The sequence below is a fragment of the Saimiri boliviensis genome, chromosome 12 (genome assembly GCF_048565385.1).
Source record: "Saimiri boliviensis isolate mSaiBol1 chromosome 12, mSaiBol1.pri, whole genome shotgun sequence".
In the NCBI taxonomy this organism is placed as follows: domain Eukaryota; kingdom Metazoa; phylum Chordata; class Mammalia; order Primates; family Cebidae; genus Saimiri; species Saimiri boliviensis.
Genome location: NC_133460.1, coordinates 108,255,858 through 108,277,765, shown reverse-complemented (window position 1 = coordinate 108,277,765; position 21,908 = coordinate 108,255,858). Strand labels below are relative to the sequence as shown.

The window sequence follows — 21,908 nt, the reverse complement described above, 5'->3', positions numbered from 1 at the left end:
AGGGGGCACGGAGGAGATGCAAAGAAGGATCTAGAACAGAGGCATCTTTGGCGCCAGCTTCTTGGATATGTGGGTCCGTTGGAACCGACACCATCTGTGTGCTTTCTGGCTTTGGCGTCCTCTTGTGGAAACCCCACGGTGTGAATGCCAGTACTGGGGGTTCATCCTCATGCTGCCGCCTAGGCTGCTGTCTTGGAGACACCGTGGGAGTTTTGAAAGCAGATGGAAAAATGACCACATAAACCCCTCTCCTGAAGCACCTCCCACCCCACTCCTTCTCTGACCCTGACAGAGGGAAGAGGGACATATGGGGCTGAAAGAGTGTGAGATGAGAGGTGAACCGTGAGGGCGCCCCTGGCCAGTGGAACACGAGGGCAATGGTGAAACTGGAGGAAGCCTGTGAATCCATCAGGGCGCTGACAATTTTGGTTTGTGATAAGGTGGATTAGGGAGGGGTGGGCTCAGCTCTGGCCAACACAGAAAGTGCTTCATTGGACTTTCACAACTGAGGTGAGCCTCGGTGGGTCTCATTTTGCAGATGACTGAGAAATAACCTGTTTAAGTGGAATCCAACAATGTAATATTGAATCTATGGCAGAGAATAACATGTTAGATGCTAAAAAATCATTGTGAGAAAACTTGAAAAAGCCAGCTCTTCTGTCACCTACACGTTCCCCCCTCCCTTCCTCCCTCCCAACTTAACTCTTTGCTTTCAGTTCCTCCAAGGAGCCCAGCTCTTCCCCTCTCCCTGACATGGACCTAACCCTTACAGAAAAAGCCTCCCCTCAGACCACCATGCTACACGTGTGGAGGAGAGACCGCCTCAAGATCACCCCGTCAGGAAATGACAGAGCCGTGGTATGAACCCAACAAGGCATGACTCCCTGTGCCTGCCCCAATAAGGTCTCCCAAGAGATTTCAGATGAACTCCAGGTCAGTGTCCCGTAGGCACCCTGAGCATCTGTTGTCCATGACCCAACAGTTAATGAGCATTTAGGATACACGAGGTGGCTGCCTTGGGCAGAGTGGCTTATCGGAGTAGCAAGCGTGTAGGAAATGTCCTAGTTTTGTTATCTGTTTTCTTCTCCCAAGTCCCCACACTGACATTTCTTGGGCTTTAGGTCTGAAATTTCCTCCTTAGTTTATTAAAGGGGATAAGGAGGTGATGGCTATGATTATGTGGCTGTGTTTTCGATTAAACACGCTTTTTAATGACTGTGTTGACAGTCAGACACACAGACACTCCGCTTGTCTCTGTGGGCGGAGAGACAATGCATGTCATGCGTCTGCAGAGTTTTACTCATGTTGGTGTGACAACAGTGCGAGCCGTGTGGCACTGGATGCCCAATATCCTTCCAGGTCGTAGTGCCGTCTCAGTGGCTGGATGGGCTGACTGCTCCATGAGGGGCTTCCCATCTCTGGTGAAGGTTCTGTGCAAAGGTGGGGCTGGCATGGGCTGGTGGGCCCCCAGCTCCTACCAGATTCCAGTCTTTCCTGCTCCTGGCTACTGAAGGCTCCTCCTGACAATATATTTTCTTTATGGTAGTCTCAAACATTTTGACCAGGAAATGTTCATCACCCATCCATTGATCCATCCATCCATTGATCCACCCATTGAACCATCAGTCCATCCATCCATCCATCCATCATCCATCCATCCATCGATCCATTCATCTATTGATCCATCCATCCATTCATCTACCCATCCATTCATCCATTCATGCATCCATAGATCCATCCATGCATTGATCCATCCATCCATTGGCCCACCCATCCATTGATCCACTCATTGATCCATCAGTCCATCCATCCATCCATCCATCCATTGATCCATCCATCCATTGATTCATTCATCTATTGATCTATCCATCCATGCATCCATGCATCCATGCATCCATCCATCCATCCATCTACCAGCATTCTCCATTGCCCCAGGATAAGACCCAGACTCCTGAAAACGTCCTTAGGATGATGTTGTTATAAGCAATAGACGATCTCAACTCAAACTAGTCTAAGCCCTGAGGACATTTGTCATTTCACAGCCCAGAAATCCTGGCAGGGCATGCTTCAGACAGAATTTCAAAGCTCTGACTTCGCTTCTCCTGGATCCCATGGGCTCTGCCCATTGGCTGCATCTTCAGGCTGGAGGTGAGGTGACTGCAGCTGCTCTGGGCATCATAGACACAAACATGACACTGTCCCAAGGGAGAAGAGCCCTCTCTCTTCCACTGTCTCCTTCCTGCAGATGGTGGAGGTGGGTGGGGCAGGAGATGGCTTTTGGCTTTGGATTTTCTAATCCCCAGGAGAAGCTGATAATGAAGAGTGAATTCAAACCCCACGGGCTGTCTCAGTGGGTCTCCAGGCAGGCCAGGCAGAGCAGAAAAAGGCAAACAAACAACTACCTTCAGCAAGTTCCTGAGGCCCAGTGACCAGTCTGCGGGGTGCAGCCATACCAACAAACCCCTGCCTGAGGAAGGCAGAGTCCCTCTCTTCTTCCCAGAGCCTGGCACCCTGCCACCAGTCACGGAAGGACAAACTCCAAACTGTCCCCTCACAACCCTCCTCCCTCCGCCCAAATGCCCTCCAGGAGCTGATCCCTACCCTGCTACCCCTTGGGGTCTCTCAAACAGCCTTCTCACTTGTCACCTTGGCTGTGCTTTTCTTTTGCCCAGGAAGGAAGACAGTTGGCATAATGGCTCTTTGTGCTGAATGTGTCACCAGAGCCGAGGCTGCCAGAACCCCTGCAAGCTCCCCTCTCCACCTGACTTCCAGCCCCTCACCCAGGGTCTCAGGCCCGGCTCAGCCCGCCTGGTCGTCCCCCCAGAAACAGAGGCGGTGAGGGTCAGGGCAGTCACCTGGGCTCTGCTGCCAGAGGTCCTGAGGCCAAACTGCAGCCTTCAGACGAGGGTCAGGGTGGAAGCATGTAACGAGGACTGTGGCCAGCCCATTCTTCTTCAGTTTTCCTTTAAACAAAGAAAGGGAAAAAGGCTCCATCTCAAAAATATTCTGCTACTTGATTTGAGGGAAAATATCTGGAGTCAACTGCTCTGGATGCACCTTCCTGGCACAACTTGCCATTTGTCCCTGGTGCCCAATGAGAAGTCTCCCCACTCCCATTGCCCTAGGCTCCGTTGCATAAAAGGAAAGTCAGAAGGTGGAGTATCTTTTAGGTATTCATTCTGCAGCCTTCGGCAGGCACACACTGTGAACTGGCCCCTGTGCTGAGTGCTGGCTGTGGATACTGATGCGGAAGGGCAAGGACAGGCCGTCCCTCAGTATTGGGTGGCTAAACAAGTCGTTTAACCTGTGGGAACCTCAGTTTCCAGGTCTGCAAAATGGGAACAGTATAGGCCTCAGGGGGTGCCTATTGGGATTAGATAAAATGTGTAAAGCATTTAGACAGAGCTCAGAACACGGTAGGCAGCAATGGTGGCGGTGACTGTATTCGGGCGTTTTGCGTTGCTATAAAGCAATACCTGAGGCTGGGTCGTTTATAAAGAAAAGCGGTGTCGTTGGCTCATGATTCTGCAGGCTGTGCAAGAAACGTGGCTCCAGCATCTGCTTCTGGTGAGGACCTCAGAGAGCTTCTACTCATGGAGGAAGGTCAAGGGGAGCTGGCATGTCACGCAGTGAGAGAGGAAGCAAGGGAAATGAGAGGAGGTGCCAGGCTCTTTTTTTAAACAACCGGCTCTCATGAAAATTCACTCATTACCCTGGTGGACGGCACCAGGCCATCCACGAGGGATCTGCCTCCATGACCTGAACACCTCCCCCAGTTCCCACTGCCAACATCAGGGATCACATTTCAACATGAGATGTGGTGGGGACAAACACCCGAACTCTATCAGAGACAAAGCTCCACCCCTCAGGGAGGTCACAGGATGCTACGGAAGCAACGCTTGGCCTTGAGTTTAGCTGGGGGCTCCTAGAGGAGTGACTGAGCTGGGCCTCACTGGGCGCAGCAGTTCACATATGCACACTCAGCGTCCAGGTGTCCTTGCGGTGACTCAGGGACTGTGGCTGCTTTGGCTGTGGGGGGTCCTTGGTCTCATCCTGAGGGAGAAAGCACTTGGAGAGCTCCGCCTGCTCCTCTGAGCCTCAGTGGGAAATGCCACTGACCATTCTGTTCTCCGTCCCTGGATCAGGACTCACCATGTGGCCGCACATCACTGCAGGGGGCGGGGAAACGCAGGGAAGTGCACAGATGCTGGGCCAGCAGTAAATGTGTGCCACTCAGAGGGTGGGCCCAGGGGCTTCCAGGCTGGGGGAGCCGGGAAAAGAGGCAGAAGAGCGTCTGGAAGCCATCAGTGCTCTAGGGGCCTGCAGGGTAACAGCAAGGAAGGTGGGTGGGGGCTGCCTGGTGGTAAGGATGAGGTAGTGGGTCGGGTCGGGCCGGACCCGGCCAGCCTGCAGAGCTCTGCTGCAATGACACGAAGACGGTGGAGTGCAGAGGGCACGGAGACCTTTTGGGAGGATGTTGCAGAGATCTATGCGCGGGGAATGGACGCCTGAGCTGGGGCCATGGCAACGCAGGAGGGGAGGAGGAGGCAGGGCCCTGAGCTATCAACGGTGGAATCCAACTGGGGAAGGGACAATTCCCAGACTCCTCACTTGGGTAACTGTCATTCACTGAGCTTGCCATCAGCGAGGCTAGGGCAGCTTTGGGGAAAGATGGTGGGCTTGTAGATGGATCTCCCCAACAGGCATCAGGATAAAGCATTAGAGGGCTCGGAGAGACCTGGGCCAGAGTTATCAACCTGCTGAACACCAGGTGCCCTGGCTACCTCCCCTCATACCCTGCAGGGCACCCACTGTGGGGCTCCGCTGCCTTTCTGCCTCTGACCCCTGCTGGGCATGGCTTAGCAGCCAGTCCTCAAGGAACAAAGGGGAGCCTGACAGATTAAAAAGCCCCGTGTGTTATCCTGGCAACTGAAGCTTGGATGCCGGTGATCAATTCCCAGTCTGAACATCAGTAATCCTGGGACAGGCGGGAGTGGGATGGGGGGACAGACATGGAGGTGCTCATTATGGCAAGTGGAAGGATGCTTTTAACACAGAGATGGCCAGGGCACATCACATAAATATCATGCTTTGCAATTGCAGAGGTAATTTAAACATGATTAACCCCCCTGGTCTTTGGTCATTGGGATTTGGAATCCAATATATTATGAACAGCCTGTTCTGAAACTGGCTCTCTCAGCCCCTCCTCTGCAGACAGGAGCTGTTCTCATAAGCATCATAAAAAGCTTCGTGCATTATTGAACAGTGGAGGTAGTTTTCCCGTGCCCTGAAGTCCTTTGCCATTTTCTCTGTTGCATTCTGGCATTTATTTCAAAGGCTTCTTTCAAGTCCACACAGACCCACACGTTCAGCCTCCAGGAAGGAGCCCCCTCCACCCCGAACACAAGCCCTCGCCTCTCACTTCTGGGAAGAATCAGGTTATCTGGAGATGAATCAGAGGCGAGCTCTTTACAAATCAGTCAATGTCTACCTTATATTCTAGCCATTTCACAGATGAGTAAACGGAGGCGCAGAGGAGTTAAGTCATTTGCCTGCTTCACCAAGCGAAACCAAAATAGGGTGAAATGGAAACTGAAAAACCTATTCTGACTTATGTAAATCGTGGCTGCACCCTGTGCTCTGCAGAGGGAAAACACAAGCGCTACTGGACAACTGAGGATGATGAAGCGACCCCTGAATAATCCCCCCGGCAAGCAGCAGGCTTGGGAAATACAGTCGTGTTTGCTGGAGCCTCTCTGCCCTGCCGAAAGGCCTGAGTGCCTTTTATTAAACAGAGGACTATTCAACAATAAATATTTCTCATGCAGGGCCAGAGAAGTTACCACACTTGGCTCCCTCCCAGCCTGGCTGAGTCAGCAGGGAATTAGCCAAGGTGCGGAAACCTTGTGTTCTGTGGTTTTGGTGTGTTGATGTTTTTTAAATACTGAGCTGGAAAGCCTGAGGACTGCAAAACACACGTGGACGCACCACCCCCGTGGGTTCTGATCCTGGGAAACATAGATTAGGCTCCGAGGGTGCTGGGAAGCTACAGGAGGAACGGGTGGGTGGACGGATCCTGCAGAGGATTTGGAAAGGAGTCAGGGGCAGTGCTCTCGCAAACACAAGTTTCCTCTTCTATAGAATGGGTCGAATAATGTGTAGTCCCCAGGGCTGCTGTGAAATTAAGATTTTCGAAACCCCGGGGCTTTAGCAGGGAGAGCGCTGGACATGGATTTCAATCCTTCCTGCTACAGGTGTGACTTATCGGCTGTGACTCCCTGGGTAAGGAGCTTCCCCTTTCTGAGCTGATTGCTTCATTTATGAAATGGAGCATTAATATTTCCTACATGAACCTTTAAGAGATAGGTACTAGGGCCCAAAGAACGGGACGAATATGAACGTGTTTGCACAGAGATACACGTGGCATTATTATTTTTGGTGCGTTGATACTGCAGCGCTTCGCCTGCGGCAGGTCCTGTTCAGCCTCGGGACCTTGTTTGTTTGTGTTAGGGTTTCGGTGAGACTGGGGAGAGCTCCTTCACCAGGGCTTCACAGAAGAGAACTCGGCTGTCAGTCCCTTCACATAATTAATACTCCAAATAAGAATTACGCAGCCATTTCTATTAATATTTGATTCCTTGCCTCTTCAACTATAGGCTCAGTTTTCTGACTGAGTTGAAAGATGAAATAATTGTTTTGACAGCCACCTCCATTGGGGAGGCAGCTGCAGACCCTGATGGCAGCTGGGGAAGAAACAACTTGGTTTTTGGTTGGCCTGAGGACAGGAGGTGGGGTGCACGTGTCAGCCCCGCTGGTTCCTGGAGGGGGAGAGAAGCCCTGCTTGGCTGCTTCTGAGGCAGATCCTGAAGGAAACCGCTTCTGAGTTCTGAGTGCCTTGGGGGCTCGGGGAAGCCCAGCTGGAAGGCTGGGTCAGGAGTGCTTCCTGATGGTGGGACTGGTGCTCCACTCCCAGCACTCACAGAGGCCCTGTCTGGGGAGGCAGATAATTAGCAGATGGGGCCAGAGGGTGACTCTAGGCTTTGTCTCCAACACAGCCCCTGTTGGGCACCTGCAGGATGCAGGCGAGGACCTGGCTCAGAGGAAGACTGGGCACAGCCTCCTCATCTTGGTGCGAAGACGATGGGGCTTCCCACTCCGGAAGGCCAGAAGCCAGCCCTACACGTGACACAGGGCCTGGGGCCTCTGCGTTCCAGGAGATGTCCTTCTCCACTTCTTCACTTCTCAGATGCTGGGCTCCTCCCTCCTAGGAGGAGCCAGGGCCCTCCCCCCACCCAGAGCCCAAACGGAGGCCAGATATCCCCAGAGGCATGCGGATAGTGCGGGGGTGGCCCCTGACCAGGGTTTCCACCTGGACCGAAGTCTTGGAATTTGAGGTTGCCCCAGCATCCATTTTGAATATAAATTTAACTTTCTCATCCAGAGGTAGAGCTTGGAGCCCCCTGACAGAGTTCCAACTTCTCTGCCTCCTTCCCTGTTCCTCAGTGTGTTTGATCCAGACATCTGCCTTATGCCAGGCCTCCTGGTGACCATGTCCCCCTCCTCCTACAGGACAGCTGGGTACAGCCTACTCGATTCAGCCCACTGATGTCCATACTGCATGGACTAAGCAGACATGCCACAGGGACGCCCTCTCGGCCGTAGCAGCCCCATGGAAGTTGTCCCTGCTTGTTCTAAACCCACCAGATAGAACTCCCATGGGAAACCTGCTTAGGTAATGCCCTGGGTCCCAGAAAGGCTGTGGCCCATGGGTCCCCCCCAGCCTTGCTCCCCACATTCTGGTGGAGCCCGTGTGTCCTGGGCAGCTCCCTGCTGCCTGCTGGCCCCGAGGCATGCTGCCCTCTTCTCTCTGGGACCTGTAGGTAATACACACCCGCTTCTGTCATTTCCTGTGTTTTGCTGAGTCACCTCAGTGTCCCACTTGACGGACACACCCAGATTTACCTTCTCTCTTGGTTAGGTCGCTAGACAGTGGCTGCCCTGGTAAGAATAAACTTGACATGAGTCAGGCAATAGCCACTAGGGCATCTGCCAGCGTACAGGACAGGGACACCTGGTCATGGGTCAGACACTGGGCCTTAATCAGGCCATCCCCCAGGGCAAAGAAGTATCCCATGAAAGGCACACCGTCAACATCCACGGCCACCTCTCCTGCAGCCTTGTCAGGGCAGGGCTAGAGCTTACAGCCGCTCTCCTAGGAGATACCTGAAGACCATATTAGGGGACAATGTAACATCAGCCTCGGAGCCTTTGCAAATTCTGTTCCAAAGTGAGGAGCCATTGTGATGCCATGTTTAGAGGCAGGTGGCCCCAGGCATCAGGGACACCGTCAGAGGTGGTATCCTTCATGAGTTGGGCCCCATCTGTAGGCCCTGCTCCACCTCTGTTTTGTCCCGGTCTCGGCCCCGTCACCCCTCCACCGCCTCCTGTGACAGAACCTGGCCTGTCTTGGGAATGAAAGGAGAAAACAGGAAATAGCAAACTTCCCCAAGGATTGGAATCGTGGCATTGTCATCTGAAAATGTTTGCAGTCCTTGTTGGCATATGCTACCGGAGCAAAGGCATGCAAATCTGGAGTGAGGTGACAGGTGGCCCTCCAGCTCCTGGAAGAGACCCCTGGGTTCCGGTTTGGTTCTAGTCTGCTGCGGTGGGATTCTCAGACAGCATCTGGCCCATTTCTGGGTTGGATGGTACTCCAATGGAGCACTGATTCAAGGGCCAATGAGTCCGCTCCCAACTCCTGCAAAGCAGTGTGCATTTTACCAACTGTATGAGCTTGTAGAAGGGGCAGTATCCTCTTAGCCCTACTCAAGCCCTTGCAGGCGCAGCTTAGCTGAAGCACCTGGAAGCCATTGGTGCAAAGCTAGACTCAGCCACTGGTGTTTATTGCCCCAGAGGTTGCAAAGCGATGGCCTGTGGCAGTCTCTCCTGCAATCCGATGGTGTTGGGTCTCACTGTGTTGTACAATTTTTCTTTTTCTGATTTAGTTACCAATCCACGATTAAAAAAAAAAAATTGGGCTATTTCATGATAATGTTCAAATTTCAGACTCCCATGCTCCATCCAGCGGGAAATGTAGCTGCCTCCATGGATGCGCATGTGTGCTCCACTGTGCTGAAGACCCCTTCCCTGTTGGCCACCTTGGCTCCTCTTGTTCATTTCCAAGCCCACCTGGCCTGGGTGGGTCAGGACTGTGCAACCATGCTCTACACCATCTGAGGGTGGTCAGAGCCGGGCAGGTGGCAGGCTGTGGCATCTTGGTCTGAACTAATGAGTATGCCCTAGCATAGTGCCGGGCACAGGTCGGTGTGGGATGAGCATCCCCTTGCCCTGTCCCTTGCAGTGAGGTCAGGAGAGCACTCACTGCCCCTAGACCCTGTGCTCCTTGTGGGGATCAGCTTCTACTCCCTTCCCCCAACTGTGGCTTCAGCACAGCCAGGTAGCTTGCTGTATCCTTGCTCAGCCCCTGTCCCTGGAGACTGGGGTGGGCTAGAGACATGGACTGAGAGAGGCTGAGAGGCCAGGAGGCCTGCCTCACCCGGGACCAGAAAGCCCAGAGCCTAATTCTGGATGGAGGGACCAGCCATGAAGCTGGTCTCCCCTGAGGTTCCAGGGATGTGGCCCACAGGTATAGGCCCCTGAGCTCTGCCTGTGCTGAGAACACGACACTTCAACCTCCTCAAATGCTCAGGACACCAGAGGCTTAGCAGACAACAAAGTAGTCCCCTCTTAGACCTGGGGATGGCGGCAGGGTTGGGGTTTTCACTGGATGCTCAAACCAGGGTGTGGAGGGCCTTGGGCTCTTTCCCAGGCAAGGTTGGGGCAGAGGGTGAGGAACATGAACAGTGCTTTGGGGTCTTGAGTCTTAAGGGCAGGGGGGTTGCAAGTGGGACCCAGAGAAGAAGGTGGGTCCCGAGGTGGGAGGAGGGGCCTCGGAGGCCATCTCTGAGCCTGAGCTTCCCTTGCCTAAGTGGAATCTCCCTGGCTGCTTCTGGTGCTCTCCATCCTCTGGCCCCTCTCCCACCTGTACCGCTCTTTCCCCTGCACACATGCAGTGTGGCCAGACAGGCTCACCCAGACCACAGGGGATCCTGGGTGATGCAGACATCCAGCACTGAAGACAGCAGGGCCACAGACTGAGAAGGGCATTTCGTTATCAGCTTTCTTTTTTTTTTTTTTTTTTGAGATGGAGTTTCGCTCTTGTTACCCAGGCTGGAGTGCAATGGCGCGATCTCGGCTCACCGCAACCTCCGCCTCCTGGGCTCAGGCAATTCTCCTGCCTCAGCCTCCTGAGTAGCTGGGATTACAGGCACGCGCCACCACGCCCAGCTAGTTTTTTGTATTTTTTTTTTTAGTAGAGACGGGGTTTCACCATGTTGACCAGGATGGTCTTGATCTCTCAACCTCGTGATCCACCCGCCTCGGCCTCCCAAAGTGCTGGGATTACAGGCTTGAGCCACCGCGCCCGGCCCAGCTTTCTTAAAATCAGGAGGATCAAAACAAAACAGATGCATCTGCTTAAAAACTGAACCCTGTGAGAAAGCCTGCCGGACCCTGGACCCTAAACTCCGACACCTGCTCATCTCCTTCAACAAGGAGGAAGGACTCATGAGTACCTGGCTGGGGTTGAGTAACTTCGTTTTCTTTTCATTATTTCTTTTCATGAGCTTGACAGTTCCAGCTCATCCCACAGCCCCTTATCAAAGCAACTCCCAGCCACCATATAACTCCATCTGTGTATATTTCAGTGTCAAATGCCTCTATGTGACTATATCAAAAGAACACGGTGAGTCAGTCATCGCACAGGGAGTCCCTGTGGAAAGCAAACCCCTGAGGATGTGGCTGGGAACACTGAGTGCACAAGAACCGGCACCTAACCGGAGGCAGCCACCTGCCCCAGCCCCGGCATGGGCCTGGCACCTGGTTCTTCCCTGTCTGTCGCCTTTCAGACTGGGCCTCCCAAGGGTAGGGTGGGAGACCTGGAGGCTCATGTGTGTCCTGGGCCCTGCTCAAAAAATATTTGCTGAAGAAGTGGGACAAGCTAGCTGGTTGGAACTCCTAACACAGAGGGTGAGAAAGGCTGAATTTTAAATGACCCCTGGGATGGTTAATTGTATGTGTCAACTTGTCTGAGCCATGGGGTGTCCAGATATCTGGTCAGACATTTTTCTGGGCCTGTCTGTGGGAGTATGTGTTAGTCAATTATCACGCTGCTAATAAAGACATACCAGAGACTGTGTAATTTAAAAAGAAAAAGTTTAATTGACTCACAGTTTAGCATGGCTGGGAAGGCCTCAGGAAACCCACAGTCATGGCAGAGAGGAAGCAAACACACCTTCTTCACATTGTGACAGTAAGGGGAAGTGCCGAGTGCAGTTGGGGGGAAGCCGCTTATAAAACCATCAGATTTCATGAGAACTCACTATCATAACAGCATGGGGATGAGCCCCCATGATTCAATCACCTCCCACTGGGTCCCTTCCACAACACGTGGGGATTATGGGAACTACAATTCAAGATGAGATTTGGGTAGGGACACGGCCAAACCAGATCAGAGTGTTTTGGGATAAAATTAGTATTTGCATTGATAGACCGAGCAAAGCAGACTGCCCTCCCCAGAGAGGGCGGGCCTTGTCTAATTCATTAAGGGCCCGAATAGAACAAAGGGCTGAGTAAGAAAGAGTCCTGTCTTGACTTGGGATGCTGGCCCCCTCCTGCCTTCAGAGGGAGGCCCAGGATGAGACTTGTGGGCTGGGACTCCTTAGCTTCCATGATCATGTGAGCCAATTCCTTACAGCACACAAATACGCACATGCATGCATGCCTACATATACACATCACATACATTCTCTTGGTTTGGTTTCTCTGGGGAATTGTGACCTTTACCCCCATTACCCCATCACCTTTGCCTGTGCCTCTGGTGTAATGCTCATGAATATGTCAGGTTATAGGAGAAATAAGACTCTACAAATGTAATTAAGGTTGCTGATCAGTTGACTTTAGGAGAGGGAGTTATTTTGAATTATTGTCAGTGGGTTCCGTGGAATCACATAAGCCCTTAAAAGCTGGCAGAAAAGGAGGGCAGAGGAGATTGAAGAGTGAGAAAGACTTGGAATGCTGCTGCTGTTTGGAAGGTGGAGAGGGCCACAAAGAAGGAACATAGGTGGCCTCTAAGCATAGAGTGCACCCACACGGGCACCCAGCAAGGAAATGGGGGCCTCAGTTTTACCAATTTGGTAAAGACTTGCATCCCTCCCCAGGACTTGCAGGTTCCAGTCCAGCCTGATCAACACCTTCCCTTCATTCTTATGAGACCCGGAACAGAGACCCCACCAGACTTCCGGTCTACAGGCTGTGAGATTAAAAGAATGGATGCTGCTTCAAGTCATGAAGTTTCTGGTAATTTCTTACTCAGCAACAGAAGACCGATCCAGAGAGTGAGAAAATCCGTTTCCGTTCACTTCTCACATTGGGTGATACCGATTCTGGATGACACTGGACAGGGGGACAGTCCCAGAAGAGAATCAATTCCACGTTTCATGTCACAGGGAGGGATGTGAGGCTCAGAGGGGGTCATAGCAAAGGACGAGTGGGGCTGAGGTCAGAGCCGGAGCCTGGGTGCTTACAGCCCATGTACCAAGGGCTTAGGTGAGCTAGCATGGATCTGGTGGGGATGGGGCATGCCCCTGAAAGGTGCTCACACCACTCCCCCTCACCAGCTCTCACCCACACCCACAGCCATGCCCACAGCAGGCTTCAATTTTGTCTAAGCAACTCTTAAGGAGCCAACCCCCATCCAAGACCAGATAGTCCCTGAAAATGGACACCAGCGTGCTGTAGTGCCCTTGTCACAGGGTCACAGGACTCATCTTTCCAGAACCACTCTGTCTATTGGCCCTGAGCCACTTTGGGAAGCCAGGTGGATGGAGCTGATGGATGTGTAGGAGCCAGGGAGGGAGATGGGTCCATGGAAGCGGCAGGACCACAGCTGCATGGCCTTGGCCCCTGCCTGACAATGTGGACTTGGACCTGGTAACCTTGTTGGTGCACTGGAGGCACTAAGGATGGGCGTCAAAGGTGTTTAATCATGGGGCTGACAGGATCAGATCTGTGTCTTGAAAAGACCCCGGCTGTGTAAGTAGAAAGAACCAGTTAATGGACATCGAGAGAGGAGTCAGGGACAGTAGCAGGAGGAGGCTGTTGTGACAGCCCCCAGGGAGACATGAGACTGGCCCAAACCAGCAGCTCTCAAGGTCATGGGCGCTGAGGGAGTGTGTTAAAAACACAGGTGCCCAGGCGCTGCTCCAGACACTCTGATTCAGATGACTGGTCCCACTCCACTGTAATAGACTCTCTGGTTTGGGGGCCTAGGAATCTGCATTTTGAAAACTGTCCAGGTACTTCCAAGATGAACCAGGCTTGGGAAGAGGATGGTGGCTCAATGAGCTGGGGTAAAGGAGCAGCAAGAGCCAGGATGTCATGGAGACTTCTCCCACAGGAGCACCTGAGCAGGTGCACAGTGGACACTCACAGAGCGTGGGGTGGCGGGAGGGGGGTGGGAAGCAGGTCTGGGTTGGAGCTGGCAGCAAAGCTGGGCGGGGGAGGAGTGCCCATCATGATGAGCCGCTCACAGCGTCTGCCTGTGGGTGTTCATTTCTATTACCCTCCTAAGCACTGCTTTGTAACATTTCACTGCATTAAATGCTCAACCAGGAAAATGAAATTTATTTAGAAGGCTCAGGTATTTCACATCTAGGGCAAGTGAAGCTGCTTTAAATTTACCAAGTCAACAGCTCATTTTTGCTGTTGAATGGGTTGTAGATCTTATGAGAGAGGCAAATAAGTGAGACCGCCACCAGCTGTAAACTTTATCTTATTGGTGAAATGTCTATTATGCAGCTAAAAACATCCACTTAATAGGTGCTGTCCTTCAACAATTGGTAGCAACAGAGTCTCAGGTGGTGATAAAATGACATCATGTCTCTTATCACCTGTGCACGTTCCTTCCGGCCTCAGAGGCTGTAGGATAAACAGATTGCACCATTCTGATGAGGGGGTCATCACTAGAGGCACTGGGGGTCTTTATCCGATTTTCCTTCAGAGGCTTCTGCGTGTATTTTAGGATCCCCAGTCTTCATCAGGACATAGTGAAAATCATATGACGCTAACTAGGTCTGATGGACAAGTAAGGGTTCATCAAGCCAGGTGATTCCAGCCGGGTCATTCAAAAAAATTAACAGGCTCTGTGTTAGGTGGGGAATACAGAGACAGATATGACTCCATTGCTCTGGAACAGAGTTCTGAAATCTTAAAGCTGCAGCAGCACTTTTGGAACAAGCAAACTGTCCCTCAGGGGGAGCCCGTTACAGCAGACAACTCTTGTGAATATACAAGTCTGGACATCAGTTTAAAACCAGCCCCATTTTTTTTTTTTTTTTCACGGAAGCTTCCATGCAGAGCCAAAGTCTGTGGCTCTAAGGAGTTGCGAGTTGTTATTGTCCTAAATCTGGTAGAGGTTTTGGATGGGGTGTAGGAAATTTTCACAAGGAGAAATTTCACATCGTTTTGTGATGGATTAGCATACCAAAATGGGCTTAAAGTGCCCTTAATGGATGTATTACTGCAGAAGGGGAGCTGCCTAACCAGAGCATTGCTAAATTTATGAAATGGAAATGCATTTCAGGTTACTGAGCAGTCTAAATTTGTCAAAGTCACAGAGTGGGAGGCAGGTTGTTGCTGGTGGCAGAGGTGGCAGACATCTGAAGCCAGGGCTGCCAAAATGAATTTGAAGGCCTCTGCAATGACCCACAGGGCTCCCTCGCACCCAGGTGCATCCCTTTTCAGTGGCAGGAGCAGGACCTGGAGCTGCTGAACCTCAGTGTTTACCGAGCCCCTCCTCGCACGCAGGAGGCAGAGACTGACATGGTGTGTCCTTCCTTTGCCCTGCCCCACTGCCCCTCCCTAATGGGTCTACCCACTATGAACTTGAATTCGTCAGCACTGGTGCACGCTCATGGAATAGGCATGAGCTTTGGCCTTTGCCTAAGTGTTTGCTCTGTAAGCCTCAGTCTCCTGGCCTGAAAAATGGAGATAATACCGGCCTCACAGGCACGGGGAAGTGCTCAGCTCAGTGCTTGTCACAAGGTGGGACTTTGACGGTCCCTTTCTTTAGGAGGGGGCTGAGTCTTAGTGATCTTAGTGGTTCCAACATTCAGCTCTGTGAGTGGCACATAACAGGTGCTCAGAGAGTGTCTGCTGAGTGAATGAATGAATGAATGCGATTTTAAGGACTGTGGTAGGTTTCTGACATTCCAGTTTGCTGGTGTCCTTGTGGCAAACATTCAATGTTAACAGACATTCAATTATGTGACTGTCATGGGCAAAACTACTTGCAATAATAATGATTACTAATAAGAACTACTATTTTGAATTCTTACTGTGTCCCAGGAATTGTGCTGAGTATTTTAACAACACTTTGTCTTTAGTTTTGACACCAGCCCACTGAGGCCATGTATCAGCCAGCTATAGCCACGACAATGCTGTGGAACAAAACATCTTGCAGCATTCAGTGGCTTGCAACAATAAGCATTTTTCCCCACCTTGCTCGTGTGCCTGTGGGTCACCTGAAGCAGCTCTGAGTCCTGCTGTATATGAGGTGACATGGCTCCAGACAGCAAGTCAAATTCAGGTTCCCTCCATGTGTGATCATTCTGAAACGTCTCTGGATGAGGTAGCAATGTGTTCTTCTCAGGGTGGACCACCGGAGCACAGGAAAGCAGGTCTGGCCCTGCAAACACATTCCAAGCCTCTGATCCAGTTACATTCTCCATTATCTCATTGTCTAAAGCAAGTCCAAAGTCAAGGAATAGGGAAGTACAATCCCCACACTAGAAAGCTGTGACAAGGACGCAGATGTGTAATAACCACCATGGGAGAATGAGGAGTTGGGATCAACAGCTCAATTGACTGCTTGTAGGTGCTGTCAGAAGCCTCACGATGAGGCACAGAAAGAAGTCACTTGTCCAGGGTTGCTCAGCTAGTGGGTGGCAGAAGTAGGATTTGAACCCAGGCAATTGAACTCCACGGTTGTGGGGGCTTAGAGTGAACACCTGGGAAGAGGGGATTTATTTTCTTAAAGTATCTGCATCTTTTTTTTTTTTTTTCTTGAGAGGGAGTCTTACTCTGTTGCCCAGGCTGGAGTGCAGTGGTGTGATCTCGGCTCACTGAAACCTCTGCCTCCCAGGTTCCAGTGATTCTCTTTGGATCTATTGGCATGCACCACCACACCTGGATAACTTTTGTATTTTTGGCGGAGACAGGATTTCACCATGTTGGCCAGGCTGGTCTCGAACTCCTGACCTCAAGATGTCCACCCGCCTTGGCCTCCCAAAGTGCTGGGATTACAGGCATGAGCCACCATGCTTGGCCAGTACTTGCATTTTTTTCCAGCCATGACTTGCTAATACCATGTCGGTACCACCTCTCTTGCAGTTACACATTTATTTGCCTATCCTTCCACCCATCCACAGGGACCTTGCATTTGGGTGTTCTTTCAATTTTCTGCAATAACAGGCCCAAGTGCAATTCTTGGGTAATTTTTTGAAATTAAGGTTGAGAGGAAAAAAAATCACCCTCTAGTTGATCTCAGGCACGTGTATAAATACCTTTGGAAAGTCCCTGGTGGAATTCGTATCAAAGCGGTACCGTGATTTTTACTTAAAAACAATTTGCTCCATGCCAACCGTGGTTTCTGACACCTGAATTTGAAAGTGATCTGGGTGGGCCCTGTGCCGTCTCCATAACGAAGTCATGTGTTTACTTGGAGGGAGGAGAGGAAGGGCATTATTCCATCGCAGTATGTGTGGCCCTGGAATAATGTTCCACACACCCTTACCGGAGGGGATTTCCTTCTTGCTGTTTCCACAGACCCTTCCCTGTGTTTGTTTAAACCCGTTGTACAGTGGTCTGACAGCTGCCTGGCCCAGGGCCTTCCTTGCAGACGCATGCACAACCAACCCTCTTTAACAGCAACCTGCTCTGTGTCCCCCGATGCAATTACTCGAGTATATAAACCTCACTGAAAGGCAGGCTTTTCTTGGGAGCTAATAAATAAGCCCCAAAGCCACAACGTGTGTAAGACCTTCAAAAATGGCATCATCATCTATTGGGAATTGTGAACCCTGCAAAAAGCAGCTCATTGTATTTTCAGAAACAGGTTTTTGTTTGAAAAATAATAAAGAACAAAAATCACCAAGCGGCGTCTGTATGGAAAAAGCAATCTAGTCTGAAATTCTAAGGCAAGTCTCTTTGCCGCATTAATTTTTCCTCGCAGATTTTATGTAAGAGGCATTATTTGCAGGAAAACGAGACAGGATTTTAAAGCACTCCCCTCTCATCCCGATTTCCCATCTGCAGTTGTAATTCTCTGATGGTGACCTCTGCATTAGTTGCCATGGATGCTGAGCAGAAGTTTATGACCTCAGGGTGGATTGTAGCTTCAGGAGGGTGAGATGAAGCCTCCGGCAATAAAGAGATAATGGGGAGAAGGCAGTGTAAGCAGTGACCCTTCGGTGGCGTGTACTCTACAGTTAACAGAGCACTTTCATTTCCACTTCTGGTGGCTTCGAGGAAGAGGGTGCTGGACTCTGGCCGTGAGAACACAGGCGGGCAAAGGACTGCGGATTCTTTTTGTCTCTTGGACCTCAGTTTCCTGAGAGGCTGGGCTGGGTGCTCCAAGCGCCCTCGGTGCCAATCTGCCAGAATTTCATGTGTCTTTTCTTAAACGGATGGCATCTTCAGGCCAGCGTCAGTGGAGTCCGCCGCTGGTGCCGCTTCCCTGCCCTCAGGCTGCCCAGGTGCTTCCCTGGGGCAGCCGCCTCCAGGCCCCTGCAGCAGGCAGTGGCGCTCAGGGTCCCGCAGACCTTTACCTCCCCGCGGAAGCAAACACGCCGGGCAGAAGAGCCGGGCCAGCCTTCCTGGGATGCAAAAATACAACAGAGGGCGCCGAACCCACCCGCGCCGTGTCTTTCAATATTAATGTATGGACTGGCTCCAGACCTCCAAGTTCCTTAAAAATGCCTCTGGTAAGGTGTCACTGCCAGACTTCGGGAGTCGCGGTGTGCTTTTATTTGGAATCACCGCAACACACAAGCAGTGTTGACTCGGAGGGGAAGGGGGCGGGGGCCAAACCCACCGCTCGGCGCACACGCCTTGATCTCGCATTCCAGACTCGAGCTGAAGTGTGTCAGCGCGACATGGGGCGGGGGAGGGTTCTCTTCAGATGTTTCATTCGTCGTCTGCACGTCACTCCCAAACTTTTCCTCCCTGCGCTCGGGGAGTCAGGTTGACGCGCCCTGGATGCTGGGCTCGCGGCGCGGGGCTGGGCGCGCTCCCGCGGAGCCGGAGCCGCAGAGGCTCCCCGGCTGGACTCAGGCTTCTCAGGTACAAGACGCCGAGGTGGGGGCGGCGAGGTGCAGCGGAAGGAGGTCTGGCTCTGGGCTTGGGGCTCCGGCGCCGCTCCGCGGGTTCCGGCCGGGCAGCGCGGGCGGCGGCCGGGGCTGAGCATAGGGAGTTCTGGCCGGCGGAGGCTGCGCGCAGCCTCACTGCCCGCTGCGCTCCCGGCGCGATGGTGGCGGCGGCCCAGGCAGACAATGAACTTGCGAGCGCGACTAGCCGAGGCAGGTTTGGGCCCCGCGCCCCTCGGCCCGGCCTCCCCTAGGCTTCCGCGATCCCCAGCTGGAGGCGTCTCTTTGCCATTGGTCCTGGCCGCGCTCCGGACACCCTGCGCGCTTGGGGACCCCGCTGGAAGGGTTGCCCAGCGGTGACGCACGCCCCCTCCCTCGCAGAGAGGACGCGGCCGGAGCGAGGGGACAGGGGACGGAGCGGTGGCGTGGTGGCGCCGTGGATATCCGGCGGCCGGCGGGGGGCGCACGCCGCGGGGCGCGCACAGGCTGGCTGTCCGAGAGAAGGACCCCAGGAGACGGAATCGGGGCGCCCCTGCACCGCCGAGCTCTGGCAGCCGCAGGCGGGGGACCGATCGACCGACCGACTGGTGCTTTCACGGTGCGAGCGCGCGTCGTTTGGTGGTGGGGGACGGGGATTCCCCCCAGGCTGACGCTCCGCCCCCACACCCCCTTCGCACTTTGGGGAAGTTTCCAGGCTTAGCCCGGGGCAGTTAAGTGGGCATCTGCCACTCTCCCCGGTCTCCAGCTCGGATCCGCTTCCAGAACCCTGGCTCTAGCCTTGTGGCCATTCCGGGCGGGGAGGCCAGAGCTCTCCGGCGCAGATGCCCGTGGCACCCGGTTCACTGAGGGGGGATCGTGGGGGCGGGCCTGGGAAGAGAAGGGGGCGCGGCTGAGCCCCATGCGGTGTGAACTTTTGCTCCCCGCCCCCTCCGCCTCCCTCCTCCCCGCCCCGCCCCCACTGCTGTCCCCTCCCTGCGCCCCGCCGCTTCTCGGGAGGCGGCGTGACTCGTGAGTTGTCGGAGCTTCCCAGCGGTGGCGGCGGCGTCCCTGGCCGGCCTGGGCGCGGCGAGCCGAGCGAGGCAGGTCTGAGCGGCGCTGTGGGGCCGGAGGCGGGGAGCCGTGGCTGCGGGGTGGCTAAGCTGCGGAGCCGGGTGGCAGCGGCCCGGGCGCGGAGGCGATGCTGGTGGTAGAGATGGAATGCGAGTCTGTTGGGTTGTGTGTGCCGGAGATAGGACGCTGTGGCTGTGGATGTCGGGCTGTGGAGCAATTGGCCCCCTGGGATGGCAGGATGGAGGCGCCGGGGCGAAGGGAACCTGGCCTTTGTGGGAATGAATGAATGAAGAGCGGTGGAAGCGCTTTCCCGACTCCTCCAGGCAACCAGTTGGCTGGCGTGCGCGCGAGTGTGTGCGTGTTGAGGCTTCGGAGCCGCCCGGGTCCTGGGTACAGCTGCTTGACCGCCCCGTCGCGGTCCGGGTGCCCATGTTGCCCGCCTGCCCTGCGTCCAGGGCCGGCCGACGAGGCTGGAACGGCGGGTATAGACGAGGAAGGCTGTGGGGCTGGTTTGTCGACTGCTGGCGGCTGGACGTCCGCGTGCCAGGCATAGGGAAGTCCGCGAAGGAGGCGGCCAGGCTGGGGGCTGGGACCAACTCCGGGGGGAGGGGGCCCTTCTTCGTTTCCGGCGTGCGCGGAGCGGCTGTGACAGCTGGGCGCCTTCGCCTTGTTCACGTTGGGCAAGTTGATGGTACCGAGTTCTCGGGAATGAAGTGTGGCTCCGGGATGCCCCGCAGAGGGATGTGGCAAGCCTGAGGCTGCAGAGCGGCTCACCTGCCTCTGGGCGACCTAGCAGTGCCCCCAGCCCCTCTTTAGCAGCTGCAATTCTTGAGTGGTGTGGGATACCTCGGTGGGTTAGGATAGGCACCCAGTGTTGGGGCAGAAAGGCCTTGGAGGGCATCTGCACCCCCTGAGGGGCCATGAAGCAAACTGAGGTCTAGAGCTTTGCCCAGCGTTTCTCCTGGACCCTCCTCGGACCTTGCTGGACCATTATCCCTTCCCCGCTTTCCTGCTCCTCCTTCCCCAACCCGCAACCCTGCGAAATCAGGAGCCCTCCCTTCCAGTGCACGGCACTTACTAATTTTACAAACTCACTGTTGAACCAGGATCTCTTGATTGATACATGAAGACATTCATAGATCCTATATGATTTTATTCAAAGTAGCATAGAGATAAGAATGCCTTCTAAGTAGGTAGTTTTTACTAGGCAAGTTTTTCTCCCCCAAATTCCTGAGGAACTGTCAGAAGATTTTCTCTCTTGCCACCTCTTGGATGGACACACTGAGCTGACGAGGTGAAGTGGTTTGTCATGTGGATGCGCAGGTGAGCTGGAGGTGGAGCTGCAGGTCCACGCTGCCCTCCAAAGCCCAGCTCCCCAGGAGAGCCAGCTCAGGGGCTCTCTGCAGGTGTCCAGCCCTGTCTTTGCATCTCTCTCCTCTGGGCATTGCATGATTGCAGTGAGCTGGCTTATAGGTGAAGCAGGCAGGGGTAATTCATCCAGGATATTGTACGGTGGCGGGGGGGGGGGTGGCAGGCAGGTTTGACCGCAGTGGTCACATGTGTGCCTTGCTGTGCTCGAATGAGCAGAGCTCCCATGTGTGAGCCACTGTCTGGCCAGGGACCCAGTGGCCAGGGACCCAGCACGGTGGCTGTGGCTGCTGCTGGGGCTGCAGCTTCCTTCCATACCTTTGTCATCCCTGGTTGCTGCTGCTCCAGGCCAGGAAAGGTGAGATGTCAGAAGCATTTGATTTTTCACATGCCTGGAGGAGAGAAGATTAATTCCTGTGTCAAGAAGAAGTGTTTTTGGGAAAGGTTGGGACAGCGGGAAGCGGATTCTACTGATTTGGTTCCGGAGGAACAGCAGAGAAGAAGCTCCGAGTTAACCGGCTGGGCCCCAGGAGTCTGCAGTAGGAGAAGCTGCAGATTCGTGTTGGGTTGTGGTGATCTGAGCCGTTTCGAGTTCGGCTGGAAGGTGTCCTGCTAGTGGAGGGGGCTGGGGAGAAGAGGGAGACCCCAGGGCTGTCCTGAACAGGTGAGGATTTTCTGAACATGCCAGTCTACAGGGGACAGCCTCAACTCAGCTCTGGCCAGGTATGGGGAAAACAGAGTCAACAGGTCTTGTGAATTTTCAAGAGAATTCTCCAGCCTGGGTATTTAAATCTGGGCTCAAATTCTAGAAGTATGATGGGGGTGAGTGCACTTCCAGGAGGTCTGAAGCATGACATCTGGCCCAGCATTCATATTTTGGGAAGGGTGTCATAGCATCAGAGAGCAGGGCACAGGAGCCACACCCACTGTGGGCCCAAAGACTGAGAGCTGATGGGTGCCCATCTAACCTGCAGCCAGGTCCCCAGGCTGGAGGTGAGGCGGACAGAG

At 53.6% G+C, this 21,908-nt stretch overlaps 1 protein-coding gene across 7 annotated transcripts in view; it reads left to right on the top strand.

Moving 5' to 3' along the window:
* The window catches only part of CHST15 (carbohydrate sulfotransferase 15), a 124,062-nt gene that overhangs the window by 22,728 nt on the left and 79,426 nt on the right, over positions 1-21,908 (top strand). The window contains exon 1 of one of the 7 annotated variants that reach the window (XM_074383049.1): positions 17,641-18,101. The exons of 1 other annotated variant lie outside the window; for it this stretch is intronic. The gene's annotated coding sequence lies outside the window, so the exon portion shown is untranslated. Of the gene's footprint in view, positions 1-17,640; positions 18,102-18,269; positions 18,460-18,664; positions 19,081-19,459; positions 19,566-20,120; positions 21,624-21,908 lie in introns of those variants that run through there. 5 more of the 7 variants (XM_003922119.4, XM_074383048.1, XM_074383047.1 and 2 more) reach the window with 5 other exon arrangements.